General features: G+C 46.1%; 1 non-coding gene across 1 annotated transcript; it reads right to left on the bottom strand.

Annotated features, from left to right (window-relative positions):
- Positions 1 to 18,952: 18,952 nt before the first annotated feature.
- Positions 18,953 to 19,024, bottom strand: TRNAA-UGC (transfer RNA alanine (anticodon UGC)). The gene has a single exon. It is a non-coding gene; the product is annotated as a tRNA-Ala (tRNA).
- Between the last annotated feature and the right edge of the window lie 3,205 nt (positions 19,025 to 22,229).

Genomic DNA, 22,229 nt, shown 5'->3' with positions numbered 1-22,229 from the left:
GCGCTATGGGACGCCAATTCTCAATGCAAGATGGGTCCTTACCCTTTGACAAGATGATCAGGGCAGACCTCCTCATTGACTTTGGCAGAGTGCCCGAGGAAAGACACTCATTGAATACCTCAGTCAAGAGGGGAACCAAGGCGCCCTTAAAGATCTTATAGAATTCAGATGTTAAGCCATCCGGACCGGGAGATTTCTTCAGGGCAAGCCCTTCAATCGCCAACTTAACTTCCTCTTCCCTGATCATCTCTGTCAAAACGCCAAAGAGGGGTCTACCCCTGGTTCGGGGACAGCTTCAGCCAGAAATGCCGATATCTCATCCCATTCCGGATCCCTCTTCCCCAAGAGGTGCGAGTAGAAGGATCTGACGACCTCCAGGATCCCTGATCTGGATCTTTTCAGGGACCCCGCAGTGTCAACCAGTCCTGTAACAACTTTACTATTCACTGACATCTTGCAGTTTCTGTAAGGGTCGGGCGAGCGGTACTTCCCGTAATCCCTCTCAAAAACCAAAGATGCGTGTCTATCATACTGACACCTCATTAGCAAAGATTTCACTCTGGAGATCTCCTCGCGGCTACCTCCAGTTGAGACAAGATGCTCGAGTTTCCTCCTCAGGCCCTGATACAGGCGGTACCTGTCCAGGCTCCTGAGGCTCGAGAGCTGGCGGAAGAATCTCGCCACCCTTTTCTTAAACATCTCCCACCACTCTGACTTACTACTACAAAGATCCAGTAAGGGTACCTGGCTCTGAAGAAAATCCTCAAAGGACTGTCTTATCTCCGCTTCTTCCAAGAGAGACGAATTGAGCCTCCAAAAGCCTCTTCCCATCCGGGGGGTCTCTGTAACATTCAGGGAAAACAAAATCAAACAGTGATCGGAGAACTCCACCTCAACAACAGATACTGCTGAAGAGACGGCTTCCTCCTTTAAATAAAACCTGTCTATCCTGGACCTACAGTTACCTCTATGATAGGTGAACCCCTCGTGGCCTGCGGTGTGCCGGATGTGGACATCCACCAGGCCAGCCTCACTAGCTATACTATTAAGGGCGACGCTGTCATAAGTCAGCTTGTCTCTGGAACCTCCTCTATCCCGGGGCCTCGTGACAGTGTTGAAGTCCCCTCCAAAGACGACCTGCCGACTCGTAAAAAGGTAGGGCTTGATCCTCATAAAGAGACACTTCCGATCCCATTTAGATTGGGGACCATAGATGTTAATGAGCCGAAGCTCTTGTCCCTTCATGAGGACATCTAATATCAGGCACCTCCCCATTTCTAACTCAATAACCCGTCGGCATTCTACCGGTGCGGTAAAAAGGACCGCCACTCCGCTATACGGCTCAGCCGCAAGAGACCAATAGGAGGGCCCGAGTCTCCCCTCCCTCTTAGCTATAAACACCTCTGCCATATTTGGCAGCCTGGTCTCTTGCAAAAAGAAAATGTCAGCTTCAACCCGGCTGAGAAAATCAAAGGCCGCAAATCTAGCCATGTTTGACTTAATGCTGGCGACATTAATGGACGCCAGCGTCAACGGAGTGGGTACCGCCATCATTGGTGATTGAGTTAGATGACTTTCTTCTTCCCACTCCCCTTATCCTCTGCCTCAGAGGAGGAATCCTTCCCCCTCTTTAATGACACAGAGGTGTCCATTCCCACATTTTTCCTTCTTTTTTCGTCCTCGTCTCCGGACTCTGGGCCATTCCCTCCCCCCAAGGACCTTGCATCCCCAGGAGAAGGAGACTCGGCGCCCCCTGTAAGCTCCGCTGAAGCCGGATCCTCACCCTCAGCCTCCTCCTCAGAGGAAGAAATGTTATCAAGGGCTTGGAACCGGTTAGAAAGACCAACTAGAGGGGAGTCGGTTTTAACTTCCTTAGGTACCTTGGTCAGAGTGGGAGAAGATGTTTTATCTCCCTTCTTTTTCTTCTTTTTGGTGCCGAGCTTACGCTTGTTCTCTAGCCACCGCTTATTATCCTCATCCATACTTTCATAATGGGAGGATTCTGAAGAAGAGGCAGTTTCCTCCCTGTGGATCCTCCTGACCTCCTCATCCAACTCATCATCCCTCGGGGCCTCAGCAGCAAGACTGGCATCCAGGACAGGGGCTGCCCCGGTAGTCTGGGGCTCGCCCCGCTCCCTCTCCTGTCTGCGCTTGTCTAGACGCCTCAGCTGGGCAGGCGTCTTTTTATTGCTTTTCTTCCCTGGCCCCTCAGCTCCCCCACCCCTGCTAGTCCCCTCCCCAGCAGAATCGGCCTCACGGCTTACTCCCACCGGGGTCTCGACTGCATTAGCAAAGGAGCGAGGACAACGGCTGAATGGGTGACCTAACTCACCACACAGGTGGCACCTAATCTCCACACAAGAGGCGTCAAGATGGCCGACTCCCCCACACAACGCGCATTTCTGCACGGTGCAGTTTGCACTGAAGTGTGTGGGGTCGCCGCACCTGTGACAGAGCTTCGGTTGCCCCTGGTAGAAGACCAGGACACGATCCCTACCCAGGAAGGCAGACGATGGAATGTGGGCAACCGTACCACCTGAACGCTTAAGTTTTACCATAAACGTCCAGGCCCCTGACCAGATACCAAACTCGTCGCGGTTTTTCTTTGGCATCTCCACCACCTCTCCATACCGACCAAGCGAAGTCATGATGTCATAGCAAGAAAGCGACTCATTACGAGTCATCACGGTCACTTTCTTGATCTGTTTTTGGCGAGACACTGCCTGAACGGCAAAGTCTCGCCAGCCGGGCTCATTTTTTGCCAACTCATAATTCGCCCAGAAGAGCTCAAGCCCCTCCGGCCGAACAAAGCTGACATCAAACTCAGGCGTGGAATAGGGATGTATCAAGACGTAGATGTCAATCGCCTTGAAGCCCATCCTCAGCAGGAGCTCCTCAACTTTAGACCTTGGAGGACATGCATCACTGCCCCTCCACCGAAGACGGACCACATTCCTACGCACACTGCCTGGCCCGGCTGTTGGGAGGGACCACACTATCTCCCCCTTTTTGCTCTCGGAAGGCCCCGAGGCCATGCCTCTCTATCCAGAACGATAGATCAACCTCTCGACCCTCTACCATTAGTGATCTCTCCCCCTTCTTTAGAGCCTCCAGAAGGCGACGTTGCAACATGCCGTCCCCAAAGCCCGGAGACGAGGAGGATGCCCTATTTGCCCCGGAGGTGACACTGGCATAACTCCGGACAGGTGTTGCCACCCCCGGGGGGGCAACCGGACCAGTGACCACGTCAGCCCCAACAGTATCACCATTACCCACCTCCATCTTACCCTCCACCAAACCAGCAACCACACCACCAGACAATGAATTATCCTCATTCACCTCCACCACCACATTCATTCCTGCTGGACCAGTAACAATGGTGGATGACCTTTTGACCTCCGCATCAGGCACAAGGGGCTCAGTCACCTCCATAGAACTGGAGGCGACCTCACCCCCGGTCTTATGTGTGCCCTCCACATCATCGGTCGGTAATTTCCGCTGTTTGGCATTTGGTATAATGTGCCGCTGATCTCTAGCTGCAGTTAGGCGCCGCTGATCTTTAGCATCAGGATCTTCCGGACCAGCAACGCCAACACAAAATAGCACTTTCGTGGGAGGACCGGAGCGCTCAGCCCCAACTGCCCCCTCACACTGCCGCCGCTTCTCAACTAAGTGATCAGCGGCAACAGCATTCAGAGGAGCCGAGGCTACCGGAGCTGCCCCCGACACCGGGCTGCTCCCCCCTCCCACTGAGGAGCGCACCACAGCATCGTGGCCTGATGGAACGCCCGCCGCCGGGCCGCCCTCACTGTCCAGCCTCTCGGCTGATGCACCTCCTGCTACGTCCCCACTACTACAAGCAGAGACGGAGCTCTGCGCCTCACTACCGCGCTCTGTAATCTCCCCGCGCCTTTGCACCGGATCCACAGCAGAACCCGGGCTGGGCTGAGCAACGGGGCTTATACAGCGAGCTGAGCCTGCCGCCGACTCAGGGGGTACAGGGAGGGGGGCATATACGTATCTTACCGCTTCCTGCAGCTTTGGCTTGGTCTTCTTTGCCTTTTTGTGGCCCCCAGGTGCCTCTTCTGGTAGATCGTCACCAAGATGGAAGCTTTGGAGGCACACTGGGGACTCCAGGAGTTTAATCTCCGCCATTAGCGCCCCTCCCTGGCCGCTGCTGTCACTGTCCTCCCCAGAGCCGGCAGAACTGCGACCGGATGTCACTGTCGCCTGTCCTGCAGGGAGCTCGCTGCACGTGGCCTGCGGGTGACTTTGCAGGCTACCAGGTGGGGCTTCCTGCTGGTCATCATCACTCTCATCATCCACCTGGCTCTCAGGCTGCAGCCCCATCTGCCTTTGCTCTCTGGTATCAGCCATTTCTCTAAAGCAGTCTTCATTTATAAGTTTTTCTTTGAAAGGACCACTCTGCTCCCTGATGGTGGCTTTCCTAAGTTCCAGGCGTTGAATTTCACTGCTCAGTCTTTTTACCTTGGCTTGGAGCTTGGCCTTCCTTGGTTTGGAGGCCCCTGCAGCTTTGGCGCTTGTGCAGCGCAGCTCCTCCCGTAGCCTCCTGATGAGCTTACTGGCATCTTCATACTCACGGAGGTGGATCATGACCCGGGAGGCATAGGTGGACACAGACTCCCGGGGTCCCTGCTGCGCCCACCCCCCCTCAGGGAGGTCGGCCTCACCTCCGTGAGCACTCAGCTTTCCTCCGGAAGGAGCGCCATCTTGCACGCCGCTGTCAGGCTTTTCCTCCATGCTGGAAGCCTTGCGGCTTCTGGGGGTCTCCACAATCCCGGGGGGAGTAGGAGCCACATTGCTGTGACTCCTGGTGCAGCGTCTCACCCCCGAGTCCTCTGATGTGCAGGCCGGTTGCTGGTTTCTTCTGCCCCCCGCCGGCCTGGTTCGGGAAGCAGAAGAATGGGACTTGGCTCCATCACTCATCCCAGAAACCAGCTCTCCCTCCGGGAAAGAGAGAGAGCAGGTCCCCAGGTGGAGAGGTGTTGGTTCTCAGAGATCAGGAGCTCACAGCAGGATCTGCAGCCACCACACCCGTAATCAGCACACTGACTAGCAGCTGATCAGAGCTGCACCCAGTATGCTGCTGGTGGAGTCACTGTGTACATACATTACATTACTGATCCTGAGCTACATCCTGTATTATACTCCAGAGCTGCACTCACTATTCTGCTGGTGCAGTCAATGTGTACATACATTACATTATTGATCCTGTACTGATCCTGAGTTACCTGCTGTATTATACTCCAGAGCTGCACTCACTATTCTGCTGGTGCAGTCACTGTGTACATACATTACATTACTGATCCTGAGTTACATCTTGTATTATACTCCAGAGCTGCGCTCACTATTCTGCTGGTGCAGTCACTGTGTACATACATTACATTACTGATCCTGTACTGATCCTGAGTTACATCCTGTATTATACTCCAGAGCTGCACTCACTATTCTGCTGGTGCAGTCACTGTGCACATATATTACATTACTGATCCTGTACTGATCCTGACTTACATCCTGTATTATACTCCAGAGCTGCACTCACTATTCTGCTGGTGCAGTCACTGTGCACATACATTACATTACTGATCCTCTACTCATCCTCAGTTACTTCCTTTATTATACTCCAGAGCTGCACTCACTATTCTGCTGGTGGAGTTACTGTGTACATACATTACATTACTGACCATGAGATACATCCTGCATTATACTCCGGAGCTGCACTCACTATTCTGCTGGTGCATTCAATGTGTACATAAATTACATTACTGATCCTGAGTTACATCCTGTATTATAATCCAGAGCTGCACTCACTATTCTGCTGGTGCAGTCACTGTGTACATATATTACATTACTGATCCTGTACTGATCCTGACTTACATCCTGCATTATACTCCAGAGCTGCACTCACTATTCTGCTGGTGCAGTCACTGTGCACATATATTACATTACTGATTCTCTACTCATCCTCAGTTACATCCTTTATTATACTCCAGAGCTGCACACACTATTCTGCTGGTGTAGTCACTGTGTACATTCATTACATTACTGATCCTCAGTTACATCCTGTATTATACTCCAGGGCTGCACTCACTATTCTGCTGGTGGAGTCACTGTCTACATTCATTACATTACTGATCCTGAGTTACATCCTGTATTATAATTCAGAGCTGCACTCACTATTCTGCTGGTGCAGTCACTGTGCACATATATTACATTACTGATTCTCTAGTCATCCTCAGTTACATCCTTTATTATACTCCAGAGCTGCACACACTATTCTGCTGGTGGAGTCACTGTGTACATTGATTACATTACTGATCCTGAGTTACATCCTGTATTATAATCCAGAGCTGCACACACTATTCTGCTGGTGGAGTCACTGTGTACATTCATTACATTACTGATCCTGAGTTACATCCTGTATTACACTCCAGAGCTGCACTCACTATTCTGCTGCTGCAGTCACTGTGTACATACATTACATTACTGATCCTGAGTTACATCCTGTATTATAATCCAGAGCTGCACTCACTATTTTGCTGGTGTAGTCACTGTGTACATACATTACATTACTGATCCTGTACTGATCCTGAGTTACATCCTGTATTATACTCCAGAGCTGAACTCACTATTGTGCTGGTGCAGTCACTGTGTACATACATTACATTACTGATCCTGTACTGATCATGAGTTACATCCTGTATTATACTCCAGAGCTGCACTCACTTTTCTGCTGGTGCTGTCACTGTGTACATATATTACATTACTGATCCTGTACTGATCCTTAGTTACATCCTGTATTATACTCCAGAGCTGAACTCACTATTGTGCTGGTGCAGTCACTGTGTACATACATTACATTACTGATCCTCTACTCATCCTCAGTTAATTCCTTTATTATACTCCAGAGCTGCACTCACTATTCTGCTGGTGGAGTCACTGTGTACATACATTACATTACTAATCCTGAGTTCCATCCTGTATTATACTCCAGAGCTGCACTCACTATTCTGCTAGTGCAGTCACTGTGTACATACATTACATTACTGATCCTGAGTTCCATCCTGTATTATACTCCAGAGCTGCACTCACTATTCTGCTGGTGCAGTCACTGTGCACATACATTACATTACTGATCCGGTTCTGATCCTGAGTTACATCCTGTATTATACTCCAGAGCTGAACTCACTATTCTGCTGGTGCAGTCACTGTGTACATACATTACATTACTGATCCTGTACTGATCCTGAGTTACATCCTGTATTATACTCCAGAGCTGCACTCACTATTCTGCTGGTGCAGCCACTGTGTACATATATTACATTACTGATCCTGTACTGATCCTGAGTTACATCCTGTATTATACTCCAGAGCTGCACTCACTATTCTGCTAGTGCAGTCACTGTGTACATACATTACATTACTGATCCTGAGTTCCATCCTGTATTATACTCCAGAACTGCACTCACTATTCTGCTGGTGCAGTCACTGTGCACATACATTACATTACTGATCCGGTTCTGATCCTGAGCTACATCCTGTATTATACTCCAGAGATGCACTCACTATTCTGCTGGTGTAGTCACTGTGTACATACATTACATTACTGATCCTCTACTGATCCTGAGTTACATCCTGTATTATACTCCAGAGCTGCACTCACTATTCTGCTGGTGCACCACTGTGTACATATATTACATTACTGATCCTGTACTGATCCTGAGTTACATCCCTTATTATACCCCAGAGCTGCACTCACTATTCTGCTAGTGCAGTCACTGTGTACATACATTACATTACTGATCCTGAGTTCCATCCTGTATTATACTCCAGAGCTGCACTCACTATTCTGCTGGTACAGTCACTGTGTACATACATTACATTACTGATCCTGTACTGATCCTTAGTTACATCCTATATTATACTCCAGAGCTGCACTCACTATTCTGCTGGTGCAGTCACTGTGTGCATACATTACATTACTGATCCTGAGTTACATCCTGTATTATAATCCTGAGCTGTACTCACTATTCTGCTGGTGCAGTCACTGTGTACATATATTACATTACTAATCTTGTACTTATCCTGACTTGCATCCTGTATTATACTCCAGAGCTGCACTCACTATTCTGCTTGTGCAGTCACTGTGCACATACATTACATTACTGATCCTCTACTGATCCTCAGTTACATCCTGTATTATACTCCAGAGCTGCACTCACTATTCTGCTGGTGGAGTCACTGTGTACATACATTACATTACTGATCCTGCACTGATCCTGAGTTATATACTGTATTATACTCCAGAGCTGCTCTCACTATTCTGCTGGTGCAGTCACTGTGTACATACATTACATTACTGATCCTGAGTTACATCCTGTATTATACTCCAGAGCTGTACTCACTATTCTGCTGGTGCAGTCACTGTGTACATACATTACATTACTCATCCTGAGTTACATCTTGTATTATAATCCAGAGCTGCACTCACTATTCTGCTGGTGCAGTCACTGTGCACATATATTACATTACTGATTCTCTACTCATCCTCAGTTACATCCTTTATTATACTCCAGAGCTGCACACACTATTCTGCTGGTGGAGTCACTGTCTACATTCATTACATTACTGATCCTGAGTTACATCCTGTATTATAATTCAGAGCTGCACTCACTATTCTGCTGGTGCAGTCACTGTCTACATTCATTACATTACTGATCCTGACTTACATCCTGCATTATACTCCAGAGCTGCACTCACTATTCTGCTGGTGCAGTCACTGTGCACATATATTACATTACTGATTCTCTAGTCATCCTCAGTTACATCCTTTATTATACTCCAGAGCTGCACACACTATTCTGCTGGTGGAGTCACTGTGTACATTCATTACATTACTGATCCTGAGTTACATCCTGTATTATAATCCAGAGCTGCACACACTATTCTGCTGGTGGAGTCAGGGGCGGAACTACCGCCTGTGCAGCCGGTTCATTGAACGGGGGCCCCCGAGGGAGAGGGGGCCCCTCCAGCCTCCAGCAGGGCCGCCATCAGGGCATGACTGCCCTGACTCCAGCATGGGGCCCGGCCGGTCGGGGCCCCTTCGGGACCCCCCTCTTGTGCGTCTCTTCATGGAGCCCCCCCGCAGGACCTCCCGCCGTCACATGACCGGAGATGTCCCTGCGCTCCACATGGTTCCCCGGCACCATGCTGAGCGCAGGGACATCTCCGGTCATGTGACGGCGCCGGCACAATACTTACCCCTCCCCGTGCCTCCTCAGCGTCTTCCGCGTCCTCTGACTGTGACGTCTCAGGTCAGAGGGCGCGGTGATGTCTTTACACCGCGCGCGCTCTCTCCTGACCTGTCACAGTGCAGAGCGGGAAGACGCGGGCGACGCTGGAGTCCGGAGCAGCGCCAGCAGCAGGTAAGAAGTGAGGTGAGTATTGGATTTTTTTTATTTTTTTCATGTATGGGGCATGGGGCATTATATGGTGGGGGGAAAGTGGGTGTGACATCCTGCATGGAGCATTATATGGTGGGGGGGTGTGTGACATCCTGCATGGGGCATTATCTGGTGGGGGGATGTGTGACATCCTGCATGGGGCATTATGAGGGGGGAACAGCCTGCATGGAGCATTACATGGGGCCAATATTCTGTATGGAGTGTTATATGGGGGTCAGTATTCTGTATGGAACATTATATGGGGGACAGTATCCTGTATGGAGCGTTATATGGGGACCAGTATCCTGTAGGGAGCATTATATGGGGACCAGTATCCTGTATGGAGCATTATATGGGGACCAGTATCCTGTATGGAGCATTATAAGGGGGTCAGTATCCTGTATGGAGCGTTATATGGGGGCCAGTATCCTGTATGGAGCATTATAAGGGGGTCAGTATCCTGTATGGAGCATTATATGGTGCCCATAATACTGTATGGAGGACTATACTGTCCGGTCTGCACTGTGCGCTGTGAGGATTTGCCGGTTTCTGGGCTATTGTAGAATTCACAATAGATATCGCTCGTGTAATGGGGCATTGTAAGGGGGGAACAGCCTGCATGGAGCGTTATATGGGGGCCAGTATTCTGTATGCAGTGTTATGTGGGGCTCACTACAGTCTGTGTCCGCCCCTGGCAAAATCAGCAGCGTATCAAATACTTATTTTCCCCACTGTACTAATAGCACACAGCACTCACATAATATACCAGCAGGTGGGATTAGGTTTGGGGGGCTCCTGTCCAGCGGCCACAGAATAACTGTTGCGGCCGCTGGTCCTGAAAACTGATTTCCTCCTCTCTAGTCTCTAGCGATGTATGTAGGTGTATTGTGCTGATTACACTGCCCCCTAGTGTCCAACAATCACTCTGCATAACATTTTCAAAAGCAAATATCTGATATTTAGTTCTGTGTTACACCCAGACAGACGAGCCGCTGTATACTCACACGTATCAGATTCCTGAATATTTGGAAGCTTTACTAGTTTTTTTATCACAAAACATGGAGATGTCGGGGATTGAACCCAGGGCCTCATACAGGGAAAGCATGCGCTCTACCACTGAGCTACATCCCCTGTATGGACACCCATGGATTTGTTCTCATCTCCAAGAGTCACTAATCTATGACTATCTACTAATAGATTTTCTCTATTATTTTTTCTCTTTTATAATCATGCAGCATAAATAACATCATATTCTCATAGTCTGGACTATTAGGGACAAGACAAAACTATTTTTCTTTAATTTTTTCATTATTTGTTTATATTTAAAATATGGGGAAAAAAGGAGGCGATTTTATTTTTTATGCCTTTTATTGAACAAATTTTAAAAAAATCCAATTCTCCTTTTCCCGTATTTTAAAGAGATTGTTCCCTACTGGATGGCGCTTTTCTATTGTCCCAATGAATTAAGAAGAAAGCATAGAGCACTTACCTCCCAGATACGCACCGTGACAAGCACTGCACCCCATGATGATCTCCTGATATTGCTTATGTCTGATGATTGGTTGCAGGCCATCAGCAGCGGTAGAAAGGCGGCATCACCTGCAGGAGAGATTACACTCTTGTGTCAGTGTGAGCGGGCTGTCGTGGAGAGCAGTCACATTAGTGACTGCTGATGTGACTCTTCTCCAAGTCATCCGGATTGTCGTGGGACAGTATGGATTATATTCACGGCAGACAGGTGAGTATTATGGTGGTTTACTACTTTTTGTCGTTTACAGGTGACAAGGGCATCAGGGATTAGGTGTTAAGGTGAGCATTATGGTGTTTTTTTATTTTTTTCTCTTTTACAGGGGACAAAGGCTTTGGTGAATTAGGTGTAAAGGTGAATATAATACTTTTTTATTTTTATTTTAATAAAGGAGTGTTTGTCTTTATTTCAAATAAAGGACTTTATTCTGGGTGTGTTTTTTTACAATCTGATTATTGGGTTAGTAATAGGGAGTCTTATAGATGCCTCTCCATTACTAACTTGTGGGCTTGATGTTAGCGGCCATAAAACAGCTGACGTCAACCCCACAATCATTAACCCACTTGTCATCGCATCAAGACAAGTGGGAAGAGCAGAGGCTAAGCATCAGATTTGGCACATTTTATTGATGTACCATTTCTGGGGTGGATGAGAGCTGATGTTTTTAGTCTAGGAGGGGGCCAATAACCATGGCCACTTCCTAAGCTATTAATATCATCTCGCAGCTGTCTGTTTAGCCTTTGATGGTTAGTGAATATAGGGGGACCCCACATCAATTTTTGTTTGGGGTCTCCCCTATAATAAGCAGTAAAGGCTAAGCAAACAGCTGTGAGCTGATATTAATAGCCTGGGAATCTTTATGGCTATTGGCCTGTTCCCAAATAATATCAGCCACCAGCCGTTGATTTTCCCTTTGCTGATTATAAAAATTACGAGGGACCCCACTTCTCTTTTTTTATTAACAAGCACAGTAAAATACACACCTAAAGTAACCTTAGTTCGCTGCCACTAGGTGTTCCAGCAGCTGGAAACTTCCAAAACCTAAAATGTCCCTCAAAGTTTCCCATGAGGTTTCTGGGCCTTGCAACTGCCGGGAGACCCGGTGGCTTTGAACTCTACAAGGTTACCGGAGTTCAAGCCACCGGGTCTGACGGCGGTAGCTCTAATGCGAGACTTTTGAATGCCGGAGTGCTGGACATGCGCCGGGAGCTGAATGCAGCTCATATCATTGTTGCCTGAGATCAGCGCGAGCAGGCGACAGTGATGGAAATTGTAGTCAGCAAGCCCAGTGTACATTATGTGTAAAATAAAGAATTAGATTAAAAAAACAGAGGGGGCTCTGGCCAAATTTTCATAACCAGCAGAGGGAAAGCCGTCTGCTGGGGGCTGATATTACTAGCCAGGGAAAGGGGCCATTAGCCCAAAATGTTCCCTGGTTATTAATAACAGCTATCAAAAGACTGACCGTCACTTCCAAAACAGAAAACTGGTCTGTACAGGTGCTTACTAAGAGTTGCCATCTATATAACTAACAAATAAAGTAGCACTCTGTAGCGCTATAGCATGAAAACATGAAATGTATGAAATTTGAATTGCATTACTGCTCTAGAAAATAGAAATAAATGAGAATTCTTAGCGCATAAATTAGCCAATTCATGTGTACCCGATAGCCATGGTAAGGCGACTCTCGTTGCCAGGAACCTACCTAGTGTGAATCCAATCTTATACTAAAGTCTACATGTATATGGGAGGGTAGGATCCTGCTATAATTAAAACCTCCTGAGGCTTAGGGGTGGAGTGATCATTCAGAAATCCTATGTATACAAATATCAAAAGACTGACCGTCACTTTCAAAACAGAAAACCGGTGTGTACAGGTGCTTACTAAGAGTAGCCATCTCCATATATAACCAACAAATAAAGTAGCACTCTGTAGCGCTATAGTATGCAAACATACTATTGTTATAGTTACAGTGGTGGCCAAAAGTATTGGCACCCCTGCAATTCTGTCAGATAATACTCAGTTTCTTCCTGAAAATGATTGCAATCACAAATTCTTTGGTCTTATTATCTTCATTTAATTTGCTTGCAAGGAAAAAACACAAAAGAGAATGAAGCAAAAATCAAATCATTGATCATTTCACACAAAACTCCAAAAATGGGCCGGACAAAAGTATTGGCACCCTCAGCCTAATACTTGGTTGCACAACCTTTAGCCAAAATAACTGCGAACAACCGCTTCCGGTAACCATCAATGAGTTTCTTACAATGCTCTGCTGGAATTGTAGACCATTCTTCTTTGGCAAACTGCTCCAGGTCCCTGATATTTGAAGGGTGCCTTCTCCAAACTGCCATTTTGAGATCTCTCCACAGGTGTTCTATGGGATTCAGGTCTGGACTCATTGCTGGCCACCTTAGAAGTCTCCAGTGCTTTCTCTCAAACCATTTTATAGCGCTTTTGGAAGTGTGTTTTGGGTCATTGTCCTGCTGGAAGACCCATGACCTCTGAGGGAGACCCAGCTTTCTCACACTGGGCCCTACATTATGCTGCAAAATTTGTTGGTAGTCTTCAGACTTCATTATGCCATGCACACGGTCAAGCAGTCCAGTGCCAAAGGCAGCAAAGCAACCCCAAAACATCAGGGAACCTCCACCATGTTTGACTGTAGGGACCGTGTTCTTTTCTTTGAATGCCTCTTTTTTTTCCTGTACACTCTATGTTGATGCTTTTTCCCAAAAAGCTCGACTTTTGTCTCATCTGACCAGAGAACATTCTTCCAAAACGTTTTAGGCTTTCTCAGGTAAGTTTTGGCAAACTCCAGCCTGGCTTTTTATGTCTCGGGGTAAGAAGTGGGGTCTTCCTGGGTATCCTACCATACAGTCCCTTTTCATTCAGACGTCGACGGATAGTACGGGTTGACACTGTTGTACCCTTGGACTGCAGGGAAGCTTGAACTTGTTTGGATGTTAGTAGAGGTTCTTTATCCACCATCCGCACAATCTTGCGTTGAAATCTCTCGTCAATTTTTCTTTTCCGTCCACATCTAGGGAGGTTAGCCACAGTGCCATGGGCTTTAAACTTCTTGATGACACTGCGCACGGAAGACACAGGAACATTCAGGTCTTTGGAGATGGACTTGTAGCCTTGAGATTGCTCATGCTTCCTCACAATTTGGTTTCTCAAGTCCTCAGACAGTTCTTTGGTCTTCTTTCTTTTCTCCATGCTCAATATGGTACACACAAGGACACAGGACAGAGGTTGAGTCAACTTTAATCCATGTTAACTGGCTGCAAGTGTGATTTAGTTATTGCCAACACCTGTTAGGTGCCACAGGTAAGTTACAGGTGCTGTTAATTACATGAATTAGAGAAGCATCACATGATTTTTCAAACAGTGCCAATACTTTTGTCCACCCCCTTTTCTAGGTTTGGTGTGGAATTATATCCAATTTAGCTTTAGGACAATTCTTTTTGTTTTTTTTCATTGAAGACAAATTAAATGAAGATAATAATACCAAAGAGTTTGTGATTGCAATCATTTTCAGGAAGAAACTGAGTATCATCCGACAGAATTGCAGGGGTGCCAATACTTTTGGCCACCACTGTACTATTGTTATACTTTAGGAGGGCTAAATCTGCACCTTGCTGGTGATCCACTGACCAGCCCACCCGAGGCGTCCACAGGGAATCTGCCAGGTAGGAAGATTACCAGTCCAGGTCCTGTTCTAATAGATAGTTTTGTGGATTTGGGGTAACTGAGTGATATGGACACATTATTATAGGGGCACGAGACACCCAGGTAAAATCCATGTATGTCATGTAGGACGGCCCTGGTGGTACAGAAAAGTAAAAAAAACTGATGACTTTTTTTTTTAGAGGCATTTGTATACTTTACCTTCTATTATTATTTATTCTATTTTCACTCATTTATATAACCTGATCATTTCCCTGACAGGTCGGTGAGTTGTTTATTGTTTAGCAATAATGTATCACCCACAACTATAAATGATAAAGAATAACATTCCATTCTTATCATTTACAGCAGAGGATAATTTACACCATATATAACATGTATATAATATCTACCAAAGCAAAAAAACGACTATTTACAAACATGGAGAAAACTGATTTTTCTATCTTTTCCAACACAGATTTATATACATTTATATTCTATTAATCAGATGGGATATTTCTATTCCACATTCTCTGCCTCATTCACCAGTTGGCAGCAAACATGGCGGCCTGGCTGCTCTGATGTCACAATGCTCAGGATTAGGGGGTCACTCAGTTATGATGTCATAATGACATCATGGAATGTCCTGAGGGTATATAATCTCTGAGCACTGTGACATCAGCGCCATTTCTTGAGTTGATGCTTTTGCTGAGACTTCACTTTGGTTGTGGAAGAGCGAACTAGTTTGTGTTACACATCTGGTGATTACTTCCATTTATTCTTCTTGATCTTTGATCAGAGCACAATAACACCGGTGCCACCGGAGAGCTTAGTTCTCCAATATTCTATCAGCCAGCTCCAGGTACCTAAGTCATGAGCGCCCGGGAGCTGCGCCAGCTGATTGCTGACAATGAGGCATGGCTGCGCCGACCAGAAAATCAAGGTAAGGGAAATATTTGGGGGAGATCCACAATATTCCCACACTATAGGGCTTTCCTGGGAGGAGATATCCCTGGGGTATGAGGGGACACATTTCAGGACAGACAGTGCAGGTTAACTAAGGCCAAAATAAAGTCAATTCTTTCTAGGGTTCCCCTCTCCCTAAACACCACAGCAGTAGAAGGACCCATCACTATAGCCAAAAAGTGTTTACTAAAATTGGAAATAATTCAGATAAATTCTTATTTGTTTATAGGTCAGGCCATAATTGTCCATGGACGGAGGAGGTCTCCTCCAAGAGATCAGGAAAGACCTTCTACCAGTGATGGAAGAAGGTCTTCTCCAAGAGATCAGGAAAGACCTTCTACCAGTGATGGACGTCAGAGAGACAGCAATGTCACTGAGAGGAGATGGAGACGGGCCAGAGATCCTCCACGGCGTAGAGGACAGGAAGAGAGCAGGGATAGAAGCCGCTCTCCTCTAAGACCAGCCCCTGCGGAGCCCTCCGGAGAGAGCAGCAGGGATGGCGGCCGTCCCCTCCCACCCATTCAACTGGAGGAAGTGGGTGTGATGACACCACCACTGCCACAGGTGGAGCCACCTGCACAAAACCTACCTGTGCAGGAGAGACCTTCTACCAGTGATGGACGGTCTCCTCCAAGAGACGAGGAAAGACCTTCTACCAGTGATGGACGTCAGAGCGACAGCAATGCTGTGGAGCCACCTGCACAAAATCTACCTGTGCGGCAGAGGCGGCAGCATTGGGTTCGCAGGAGAGCACTGCTAATTGCAAATCTCCCAACAAGGGATTTAACCGCACAGGAGGAGGCCGAGTCATGTATCATCTGTATGACCGAATATGAGATCGGAGAGCAGGTCACGGTCCTTCCATGTGACCACACCTTCCATCAGGGATGTATTAATAGATGGCTCCGCTCCAAACCTCTGTGCCCCCTGTGCCGTAACCACTGCTTCCATTGAAGCACCATGTTCATGGTGCAGACAGTGGTGGAGAACATACTGACCCCAGCCCAGGTAAGGGAGCAATGCATACATTAACACTACATTCATTACAAAACTGTAAAAAATATCACCTTTAACCTCCTGCTGTTCTGATCTCTCTTTAGTTTACCATCAGCTTTGGTCAACATCTTACCAAGCATGAAGGGCCATGAACACCCCAAAAACACCCGATGGTAAGTCACCTCTCATTCCCGCTGCCCCATGATATCTATATCACATGTGACATATAAGTAATTGTTCTTTTCTCCTTTTCATAGAAGGATGATCCAAGTCTGGAGAACATTGAGGAATTAGATCAGAATGACTTGTCCTTCATGTAAGTAGATATTAGAATTTGCTTTTTTATATTTTCCAGCTGATTATTAACTTTTTACTGGGAATCTATTGATGAGATGTAATAATTTGGTGTCTTCTCTTTACAGAAATCTGCAGAAGTTACAGATCATTTCCATAATGATCCACAGATCCCTGATCTGCTTCATAGAGACCCTGATTTCATCATGTGCAGAGATGCTGATAACAGCTGCAGCCCCAGACTATGATATCCTCATATATTCCATTATTTGTCCAAATGTTCCTAAAAATAAATAATATTTACCATCTCTATGTCTGGTTGTGACTTCACTATATAGAATGTTGTTACGTAACATTAGCAGCACATAATGATAAGTGAGGGAGGGATTTACCATTAGTTGGTATAGGGGTAGTGGCAACAGATAAAGGGGATGTCCAGCTCTTTTATATTGATGACTTACCCTTAGGATAGGCGACCAATATTAGATTAATGGGGACGCGACCCCCGGCACGCGCGATCAGCTGTTCTTGGTGCCGGTTGGATGTGATTATTTGCAGACTGGAACAGCACAGCGCCAACAACTGCATAGTGGCTACAGCGGGGTACTGCAGATCATATGAATAGGGTCAGGTGTGCAGTACCCGGAATCGGCCACTATATAGCTGGCAGAGCAGTACAGCATGGGCTCTGGCACCGCGTCCCACATTGCTTTAAACTGCTCGCGATACTCATCTCTCCACGTTCCTCCGCAGCTCCGGTGTCTTCCGACTCTGTGACATCTCAGGGAAGAGGGCGCGATCACTACAGCGCCCCCTCTGTGCTGGGCAGTCACAGTGCAGAGAGCCGGAACACGCTGTGGAGACAGGACCTGCGGCCAGCGGGGAACAAGGAGAGGGTAGTATTTGATTATTATTTTTTTTCTGTATGGAGCATTACATGGGGCCATACTGTATGGAGCATTATATGGGGCCATACTATATTGAGCATTATATGGGGCCATACTGTATGGAGCATTATATGGGGCCCATACTATATTGAGCATTATATGGGGCCATACTGTATGGAGCATTATATGGGGCCCATACTGTATGGAGCAATACATTGGATACGGAAAGTATTCAGACCCCTTTAAATGTTTCACTCTTTGTTTCATTGCAGCCATTTGGTAAACTCTAAAAAGTTCATTTTTTCCTCATTAAAGTACACTCTGCACCCCATCTTGACTGAAAAAAAACTGAAATGTAGAAATTTTTGCAAAATTATTAAAAAAGAAAAACTGAAATATCACATAACGCTATGCATATTTTATCAAACCCCTCCATGGAGCTGTAGCACTAAAGCACTAGGATAGCAGGTCGCAACTATGCAGTGTGTGGTCCTTAAATGAAGGTAAAATCATAATAGAAATATGGTATCACTTTTGGGATTCTGGGATCAACGAGCGATGAGTTATCCCAGAAGTTTTTAATAAAATGTGCAGGCTAGAGCCCAGTCCCTGTGACGTCATCCCAGGGGGGTCTCTCCCTTCAGCATAAAATAGTTGGCTGGGGGGTATAGATACTATAAGCAATGGGTCATATTCGATAACGTTCAAATCAAATCCACCTATATTGAATCGTCTCAGCGATCTTATAGTAAGTCTCTTCTTTAATCCTTATTATTTGGTGTAACTATTAATGTATTGTATTGTCTCCTTTTGTAAACATTTTTGTATAGTTTTCCTAAACACTGCCTCCCATTTGGATTAAATATAAAGTCTAATCGTTCTGTTTCTTTTGTCCTGTAATCGTTCGCTTCCCAGAAGCCATACACTACCAGAATGCAGGCGTTTGGCCAGGCAAGGCCTTGTACTATATTTCAAACTCAGCCGGTGGTGGCAGCGAGTAATATTAATAATTGGGCTATTGTGAAGGTGGCAGTGACTGTACAGAGGGCATTAACATATATTCCATATGTTGGAATCCCTGATGAAATCCTGACACAGTCACAGCATGGTGAGATATAGAGTGATCTCTGTGGAATACATGACAATGGAGATGCCGGGGACTGAACCTGGGGCCTCATACATGCAAAGCATGCGCTCTACCACTGAGCTACATCCCCTGCATGTGTGTTATGCTCATATGCAAAACCCTAAGGGTATGTTCACACTTATTTGAAAGCAGAAATTTCTGCAGCATTTCCACATCTCTTGGCAGGAAAAACGCAGCGGCAAAAACGTGCTTTTTTTCCTGCATTTTTCTAGCGTTTTTAGACAGCAATAAATGACATGGAGATAGATAATGGAGATAGATTGAGTAGATAGATAGACAGATATATTGACCAACAGACGTACAGAGAGACATTTAGACATAGGAACAGACATATAGACAAATAATTGCACAACCACCCAACATATAATAACTTTGCACCCTGTGGAGCTTATCAGGCAGCTTTTAATGATTAAATAAAAAAACAAACAAAAAAAAATGACGTGGTGTATCCCCCCATGTAACCAGCAAAGTTAATTAAAGCAGACAACTGAGAGCTGATATTATCAGGCTGGGAAGGTCCCTGGTGATTGTGCATAAACATACCAGCCCGCAGCACAGCCCTCCATGTGCTCGCCGAGGTAGTCTGACTGCCATTAGGTACCGAGATGAGATCCTCAGACCTCTTGTGAGACCATATGCTGGTGCGGTTGGCCCTGGGTTCCTCCTAATGCAGGACAATGCCAGACCTCATGTGGCTGGAGTGTGTCAGCAGTTCCTGCAAGATGAAGTCATTGAAGCTATGGACTGGCCGCCCGTTCCCCAGACCTGAATCCGATTGAGCACATCTGGGACATCATGTCTCGCTCCATCCACCAACGTCACGTTGCACCACAGACTGTCCAGGAGTTGGCGGATGCTTTAGTCCAGGTCTGGGAGGAGATCCCACAGGAGACCATCCGCAACCTCATCAGGAGCATGCCCAGGCGTTGTAGGGAGGTCATACAGGCACATGGAGGCCACACACAATACTCAGCCTCATCAGGAGCATGCCCAGGCGTTGTAGGGAGGTCATACAGGCACGTGGAGGCCACACACAATATTCAGCCTCATCAGGAGCATGCCCAGGCGTTGTAGGGAGGTCATACAGGCACATGGAGGCCACACACAATACTCAGCCTCATCAGGAGCATGCCCAGGCGTTGTAGGGAGGTCATACAGGCACGTGGAGGCCACACACAATACTCAGCCTCATCAGGAGCATGCCCAGGCGTTGTAGGGAGGTCATACAGGCACGTGGAGGTCACACACAATACTCAGCCTCATCAGGAGCATGCCCAGGCGTTGTAGGGAGGTCATACAGGCACGTGGAGGTCACACACAATACTGAGCCTCATTTTGACTTGTTTTAAGGACATTACATCAGAGTTGGATCAGCCTGTAGTGTGTTATTCCACTTTAATTTTGGGGGTGACTCCAAATCCAGGCCTCCATTGGTTAATAAATGTGATTTCAATTGATGATTTTTGTGTGATTTTGTTGTCAGCACATTCAACTTTGTACAGAACAAAGTATTCAATGAGAAGATTTCATTCATTCAGATCTAGGATGTGTTATTTGAGTGCTCCCTTTATTATTTTGAGCAGTGTAAATACAGTTATATAAAAAGTTTGGGCACCCCTATTAATCTTAAGCTTAATGTTTTTAAAAAATTGGTGTTTTTGCAACAGCTATTTCATTTTGATATATGTAATAACTGTTGGACACAGTAATGTTTCTGCCTTGAAATGAGGTTTATTGTACTAACAGAAAATGTGCAATCTGCATTCAAACAAAATTTGACAGGTGCATAAGTATGGGCACCTCACCAGAAAAGTGACATTAATATTTAGTAGATCCTCCTTTTGCAAAAATAACAGCCTCTAGTCGCTTCCTGTAGCTTTTAATGAGTTCCTGGATCCTGGATGAAGGTATTTTTGACCATTCCTCTTTACGAAACAATTCCAGTTCAGTTAAGTTTGATGGTCGCTGAGCATGGACAGCCCTCTTCAAATGATCCCACAGATGTTCAATGATATTCAGGTCTGGGGACCGGGATGGCCATTCCAGAACATTGTAATTGTTCCTCTGCATGAATGCCTGAGTAGATTTGGAGCGGTGTTTTGGATCATTGTCTTGCTGAAAGATCCATCCCCTGCGTAACTTCAACTTTATCACTGATTCTTGAACATTATTGTCAAGAATCTGCTGATACTGAGTGGAATCCATGCGTCCCTCAACTTTAACAAGATTCCTGGCGCCGGCATTGGCCACACAGCCCCAAAGCATGATGGAACCTCCACCAAATTTTACTGTGGGTAGCAAGTGTTTTTCTCGGAATGCTGTGTTTTTTTGCCGCCATGCATAATGCCTTTTTGTATGACCAAACAACTCAATCTTGGTTTCATCAGTCCACAGGACCTTCTTCCAAAAAAAAAATTGGCTTCTCCAATTGTGCTTTTGCATACCTCAGCCGACTCTGTTTGTGGCGTGCTTGCAGAAACGGCTTCTTTCGCATCACTCTCCCATACAGCTTCTCCTTGTGCAAAGTGCGTTGCATAGTTGACCGATGCACAGTGACACCATCTGCAGCAAGTTGATGCTGCAGCTCTCTGGAGGTGGTCTGAGGATTGTCCTTGACTGATCTCACCATTCTTCTTCTCTGCCTTTCTGATGTTTTTCTTGGCCTGCCACTTCTGGCCTTAACAATAACTGTCCCTGTGTTGTTCCATTTCCTTACTATGTTCCTCACAGTGGAAACTGACAGGTTAAATCTCTGAGACAGCTTTTTGTATCCTTCCCCTGAACAACTATGTTGAATAATCTTTGTTTTCAGATCATTTGACAGTTGTTTTGAGGAGCCCATGATGCCACTCTTCAGAGGAGATTCAAACAGGAGAACAACTTGTAAGTGGCCACTTTAAGTAGCTTTTCTCATGATTGCATACACCTGGCTATGAAGTTCAAAGCTCAATTAGGTTACAAAACCAAAAAAAGTGTTTTAGTACGTCAGTAAAAAGTAGGTAGGAGTATTTAAAACAAGAAAATGATAAGGGTGCCCATACTTATGCACCTGTCAAATTTTGTTTGAATGCAGATTGCACATTTTCTGTTAGTACAATAAACCTCATTTCAAGGCAGAAACATTACTGTGTCCAACAGTTATTACATATATCAAACTGAAATAGCTGTTGCAAAAACACCAATTTTTATAAAACATTAAGCTTAAGATTAATAGGGGTGCCCAAACTTTTTCATATAACTGTATAAGATGGATAGGTATACACACACAGAATATC

The sequence above is a fragment of the Phyllobates terribilis genome, unplaced genomic scaffold (assembly GCF_046119375.1).
Source record: "Phyllobates terribilis strain yellow unplaced genomic scaffold, ASM4611937v1 Scaffold_3__8_contigs__length_932513732, whole genome shotgun sequence".
Taxonomy (NCBI): Eukaryota; Metazoa; Chordata; class Amphibia; order Anura; family Dendrobatidae; genus Phyllobates; species Phyllobates terribilis.
The sequence above is the reverse complement of the archived record's forward strand: the minus strand, read 5'-3'. Positions and strand labels throughout refer to the sequence as shown.